General features: G+C 42.1%; 1 protein-coding gene across 5 annotated transcripts in view; it reads right to left on the bottom strand.

The window, feature by feature from the left end:
* Ddr2 (discoidin domain receptor tyrosine kinase 2) overlaps positions 1–6,000 on the bottom strand; it is a 172,009-nt gene that overhangs the window by 141,790 nt on the left and 24,219 nt on the right. The gene's annotated exons all lie outside the window — the stretch shown is intronic.

Genomic DNA, 6,000 nt, shown 5'->3' with positions numbered 1-6,000 from the left:
GGGAGGGAGGAAGGAAGGAAGGAAGGAAGGAAGGAAGGAAGGAAGGAAGGAAGGAAGGAAGGAAGGGAGGGCCCAAGCAATAACTTTGGCTTTAAAACTCCCATATTTTGCCCAGCTGAGTTAATCTGCTAATGTCCTTTAGGGAATTCCATGAGAGCTCCCCAGCAAGGGGTCAGGTAGTTTTCCATGTAAGTGGTCCTAATAATTCAGTCTTACAATCTCTCTGAGTTGGTGGAATGTAAGACAAATTCTAGAACTGAGGAGCAAAGTAGACTCTCCACATGTGTCTTCTGTCCTCAAAATACTGTTTATGTGCTGAGCTATGCAAACATAAAAAAAGAAAGTAAAGCTCCCAAGGCTACAGCAAAGATTCCCATAGAATCCCACATTGAACCTCTTTGGCTCCAGATAACTCTAGATATTTCTATGCCTACCTCCTTTTGAAATTTTGTTATGGTCTATGCCTACCTCCTTTTGAAATTTTGTTATGGAAGAAAAGCCAGAACAGACACTCAAGACTTTCAGATCGATGCAGCGTGCCCACATTCTCAAGGGATTCTACCAAACCTGCCCTTCTCCTCTCACAGCCTCTGGCTCCTCTGTGTTTCTATGTTTGTGAAAGCAGATGCCTCTGTTCCAGCCTCTCTGCTGTTCCTTGGCCTGGATCCTGCCTTCAGTTTCAGTGTGCTTAGCGTACACATGCAGCTACTCTAGGAACCGTGTGTGCCTTCATTTCACAACTTTGAAACCCCAAATAAGAGAAAGGTGGGGGGGTTCTCCAGGGGAGCTAAAACAAGGACCATCTGAATCTGGATGCCCAGAGGCCAGCCTAGCAGTGGGTTGGGACTAACACCTTTCACATGGAAAACAATCCATACAAGCATATTTTTTTTTTGTCTTTTTTGAGACAGGGTCTCCCTGTAGCCCCAGATGTCCTGGAACTCACTATGTAGACCAACAGAGATCCACCTCCCTCTGCCTCCTGGGTCCTGAGATTAAAGGTGTGTGCCACCATATTATTGCCACAGTTCACATGTGGAGGTCAGAGGAAAACTTTGGGGAATCAATTCTCTCCTTCCACCATGGGTTCTAGAAATCAAATTCAGGTTGTCAGGTTTGTGCAGCAAGCACTTTCACCCTCTGAGCTATCTTGCTGGCCCTGATCCCAAATGTATTTATACTCAAAATTTCTTCTTGGCTCTTGCCAATTTCTTGGAAAAAGCTAAACTTACCTTGTCCAACTAATGGAATCAATTTATGAAACAGAAAATTCATTCTAATGAAATTCAAATCATTTCTTCAAGGAATGAGGCAGTTTATGGACATTGGAAAGTCACAGACGCTGTGGTGCCCTTATCTGGGTCAAATGGTGCTCAATTTTCATTGTTCCTTCAGGAATTATGATTTATGATTCATTCAGCCTTTCTATGAATAGCAATGAATAAAGATTTTTCCACAGTGCAAAAGTCACAGCTAATTTCTTTCCATTAAAAAATGTTTAGGATCCATCTTATAAGCCATAGTCTGCACGTTATTTTCCCACAAAACAGTCCAGACCATAAATACTTTAGGCTTTGTGATAATTATTCATTTCAGTCAACTTAGCACAAAAAACACCATCCATATATATATAATGAAATAAGTGAACAGTGCTGTCTTTTAACACAATTTTATTTACAAAACTAAGTGATGAGTTCAATTTAGCCCATGGGCCATAGGTTGCAAACTCCCATGATAAAGCATTTTCTCTGCTCAGAAGTATCACAATGAAGAAGCAATATCAAAGAACACCCTTAGAGAGGAAATGGTTTCTCCAGTGGCAGAAACTTTGAGTCCTAGCTATTCTTCATTAGCTAAGTCGTTATGAGCACTACCACATTCTGTGCTGAGTATGAGCTAAAAGTAATTTGCATACATTACATCTAGGGAGTAATAAGCCTCAAATGCCAATCAAACTGACTCTTTTCATTTAGTCTGAAACCCCAAATTATGTGCTTTTAACAAAATCTTAGGTGGTCTCTTGGTGTCAGTAGAAGACACTAGCCAAGATCTAGTTAAAAACCATTCTCTACAAAAGCTGACAATAAAGAGGAATACAGGGACAGCTGGGCTACTGCAGCCTACCACAGGCTACCAAGTTTCTACACCTACAAAGAGAAAATTGCATGTATAATACTAGCTACACGTTATGTAGAAACTCATACTCAGATCTTAACTACATGAGGATCACAATCTTTTGGGAGGGAAAACTCAAGCCACAAAGAATTAGTCAATATACAAGACATGAATTTCTCTTATATGACAATTAAGCACCTATGAGAAATTCCAAAAACTGCTATGTTAAGAAAGGAGGTTCTAAGTTCCTGTCATCTATCTGAAGGGAGGAACCAAAAGTCTTGTGTCCTGGGAATCAGGAGCTTAGAGTAGGTTTACGTTCAGAAAGCAATTCAGTGAACATTACCAGCCAGAAACAGCATTATTCTTCACAGCCCACAATTGTTGCTAAATATCCTGTGTAATATGAAAAAATTATGAAACAATGAGAATTGAAACAATGAAAAAGCCCAAGTTCTACTCAAAAAGCAATAGAGTTTGTAGCTAATTCTTAAATAAAGATCAGAGCAAACATAACAAAGTGAAATCTTAGAAAACACTAGCTCAGAGTGTGTCATGCATTACACAGTTTTAGGCCTCCAACTGTAATGTCTCCCCTAAAAGTTTATTATGACATCTCAAATCTCATTCAGAACTGACTGACCCACACTGAGAGAGAGAGACAGACAGACAGACAGACAGAGAGAGAGACAGAGAGAGAGAAAGAGAGAGAGAAAGAGAAAGAGACAGAGAGAGATTAGGGATGAGAATTTCCTAAAATCACCCTTAGCATGTACAGTGCGGATGCTGAGTCCCCAAGATGGCATCCAGATGTCTTAGCCCAGTCAGTACTCAGGGCTCTTTCCCCTCTGCAGCTGCTGTCCATTGAAACTTTACATAGCACTCCTCCACCCACTCTGCTCAGAGCAGACAGATATTTCCTCTCTCTTCTCCACCTCATGTGCTCAGCCAGGTCTTTCTGGGTCCTTGTGGCCTTAGTTAACTCCAGAAACAACAACTGACCCACAACTTTCCTTCTACACACTGAATTCTTTTCCAGTGCCAAGGTTTGACCTGAGCTGCGTGCTCCTCCATGCACAGGTCATTTCTTTTTGGAAGACATCAGCAACAAGTGCTGTCACCTTTCTTTGACTCATGTTCACCGCTCTTGAGTGTAGGTTCTCTCTCTCTCTCTCTCTCTCTCTCTCTCTCTCTCTCTCTCTCTCTCTCTCTCTCTCTATCTCTCTCTCTCTCTCTCTCTCTCTCTCTCTCTCTCTCTCTCCCTCACTCAATCTCTCTCTCTCTCTCTATCTATCTCTATCTCTGTCTCTTCTTCCTTTCTTCTCCTTCTTGCCCATGAATATCTTGGGCTGGGACTGTCTCTTAGTTATACATTTATATTTGTTTCCCTCCAAACCCCTTCCACTGTTTCTTGCATGTCACAGATGCTCAATAAACAGTTTCCATTTTAGTAAGTAAAAATATCAGCCAAGCTTCTTGAATCTCCTGAAGGAACAGAGCTTACTGATCTCCAGCCCACCCGTTCTTACTCATATTTCGGACATTCATCCTGACGTCACGCTCTTCCAAGCACTTCTGGAGCCCTGTTCATCCAGAACATTTCACCTCCATTTCCCTCTGAGGGCCTGGTTTTCCTCTGTTTCTAATGGGTCCCCTCATTTTCTGGTGATACACCCACAACAGCCATGTACCTTCCAATTAATTACTTATCCCAATCTCACCTTTTCTAAAATAATCCTGACACAGCCCAATTCCCCATCTTTAGAACATGATCAGTGTCTCATTTATCCCAGCCATAACGCACTCAGTAACCAGCAGGTGGCTCCCAGGTTTGTGTCTATTGCAATTCAACCTTCACCCATGCCCATTTTCAATACCCAGGCAGTGCTGCCTTCATCCCTTAGAGCATATGTCCTCCAGGATACACAGGACCAGTGTCACCCACCAAAGATGTATCAGAAACAGACCATCTCGGACCACAGAGATGGGAAAGATAGCTTCTAAGCCTTGAAGGAAAATCAAGCCAGAATTGGAGATGTAAAGAGAAAGTCCTAGTTGACAGAGTTGCTCATCTGAGAACTACAAGATTATTTCAGTCTATTTAGAACTTAACAAGCATCAGCTTCCTGTTCTCTTAATAATATGATCAAATAATTTAGCATCCAAACTGGAATGTGGATGCAGGAAAGAGAGTTGTCAGTGAGTCATCTGGAGCTCAAGGCTTGATCTGTGTAGGTTGGCCACCTGCCTTCTGCCAGCCTTGCATAATGGAACTGACAGAGGAAGTTAACTACAGCCGTTAGAGATTAAACTCTCTGAGTTTTGCTTACTTATATGTTTAGAACATAGATTTCCCAGCATGGAGCTTGTCCCCTGGTGGACATTAGAGTCCCCAGGGAGATACTGTTGAAATTGCTACAGAACCCATGTTTTAGAGATGGAGGTACACTTGGCCAGCTGGTCTTCCTCTGCCCTTGCTTCTCTCTTCCTCTTTCTCCTCAGTTTCACCTCGTGTCTTCCATCTCTCCCACCCCTTTCTCCTTCTGGTTCTAATTCCCCCACTGTCCCTCTCTACCCTCTTCTTCCTGTCTCTCTCTTCCATTTCCTCTTTGGTCTCCCTCCCCCCCCCTTCTTTTTTTTTTCTTCTGTTTGTAGCACACACTCTTCCTTTCCCTTTCTCTCCCAAAAAGGTTCTCTCAGAATTGTTACAGGCAGCTCAAAAGAACCTGGACTGGTGACAAAAAAGACTTTCATCTGAAGAATCCAAAATACTCAGTGTAATACTGTGGAAGTGGATGTGGAAGAGGGTACCCAAACCAAACCTCACACTGCAGGGTTATATTTAGCACATGGCTTCCATATTGAAATAATGTCTTTTGGAAATAGCTATTTAAGATGGGTGGCAGAGGAAGTAAAGACCACAATGATAGTTTCTGAAAGGCAGAGGACAATGATTCATAGATAAATAATGCTTGAAAAAAGTCTAATGGACTAGAGAAACCCTACAATAACTTCTGATTAGTGGTTAAGCATAGCTATGGATTATCATTTTGAAATGTCCACTATGAAGGCTCTAGTTAAGAGTTCTTAGTTTTCTGATACTAGGAGTTTATCAAATGAAGGGAAAAAAAGAAAGGGGGGGAGAGGGGAGAAAAGGCACATTTCAAGACAATCTGTGGAGAGAAGTCATTAAACCATGAATTATCACCACAAGTAGGCTAAGCAACAGCCAGGAGTTCCATGGATCATAAACAGAAAACAGCACTTAGACCAAGGGCTCTTGTGACAGAAGAAATCCCCAAAGGACTATGAAAAATTACCATACTGCCCCTGTACCCAATAATCATTCATCATTCACAAGAACTCACAGCTCCACATGATTTACTTAGACGTTCACGCATTCAACAGTGTTGAAGAAGCTGTGTGGGAATCAGTCAAGTCTAAGTCAAGTCAGCAGGCCTCACTAGCACCTTCCACGTGCAGCTTCTGAACTAGGTGTGAGAATACAAGCATGGAAGAGAGGTGGCTTCTGAGTTCGGTGAGCTCCAGGCTAGGAAGGTCTCAGATGTGTGAGATTGCCAGTTTTACATTATCTGGTAGATCTGAGCCTGCCAAAGAATGAACAAGAAGTCTCGTGGAGACCAAAAGTTACCTCAGCAGACCACCTTGACATAGGGGAAACTTCGTAGTAAAAACTCTGCAGTGTAGCATGCGTCTCTTTGTGCCTGGCTCAGTGCTGTATAAATCTGCACTGTGCATCTAAGGAAGGTAATTATACAGCTATTTACTCCTCTAAGAATTTATTACAAACTACCCTCCTATTCTCCCAGTTTGGGTAGTTCTAAGTATGTTTTCCTACAAGTCACTTCAAATTATTGTTGGGAG

Source organism: Nannospalax galili, unplaced genomic scaffold, assembly GCF_000622305.1.
Source record: "Nannospalax galili isolate Female #2095 unplaced genomic scaffold, S.galili_v1.0 scaffold884, whole genome shotgun sequence".
Taxonomy (NCBI): domain Eukaryota; kingdom Metazoa; phylum Chordata; class Mammalia; order Rodentia; family Spalacidae; genus Nannospalax; species Nannospalax galili.
The sequence above is the reverse complement of the archived record's forward strand: the minus strand, read 5'-3'. Positions and strand labels throughout refer to the sequence as shown.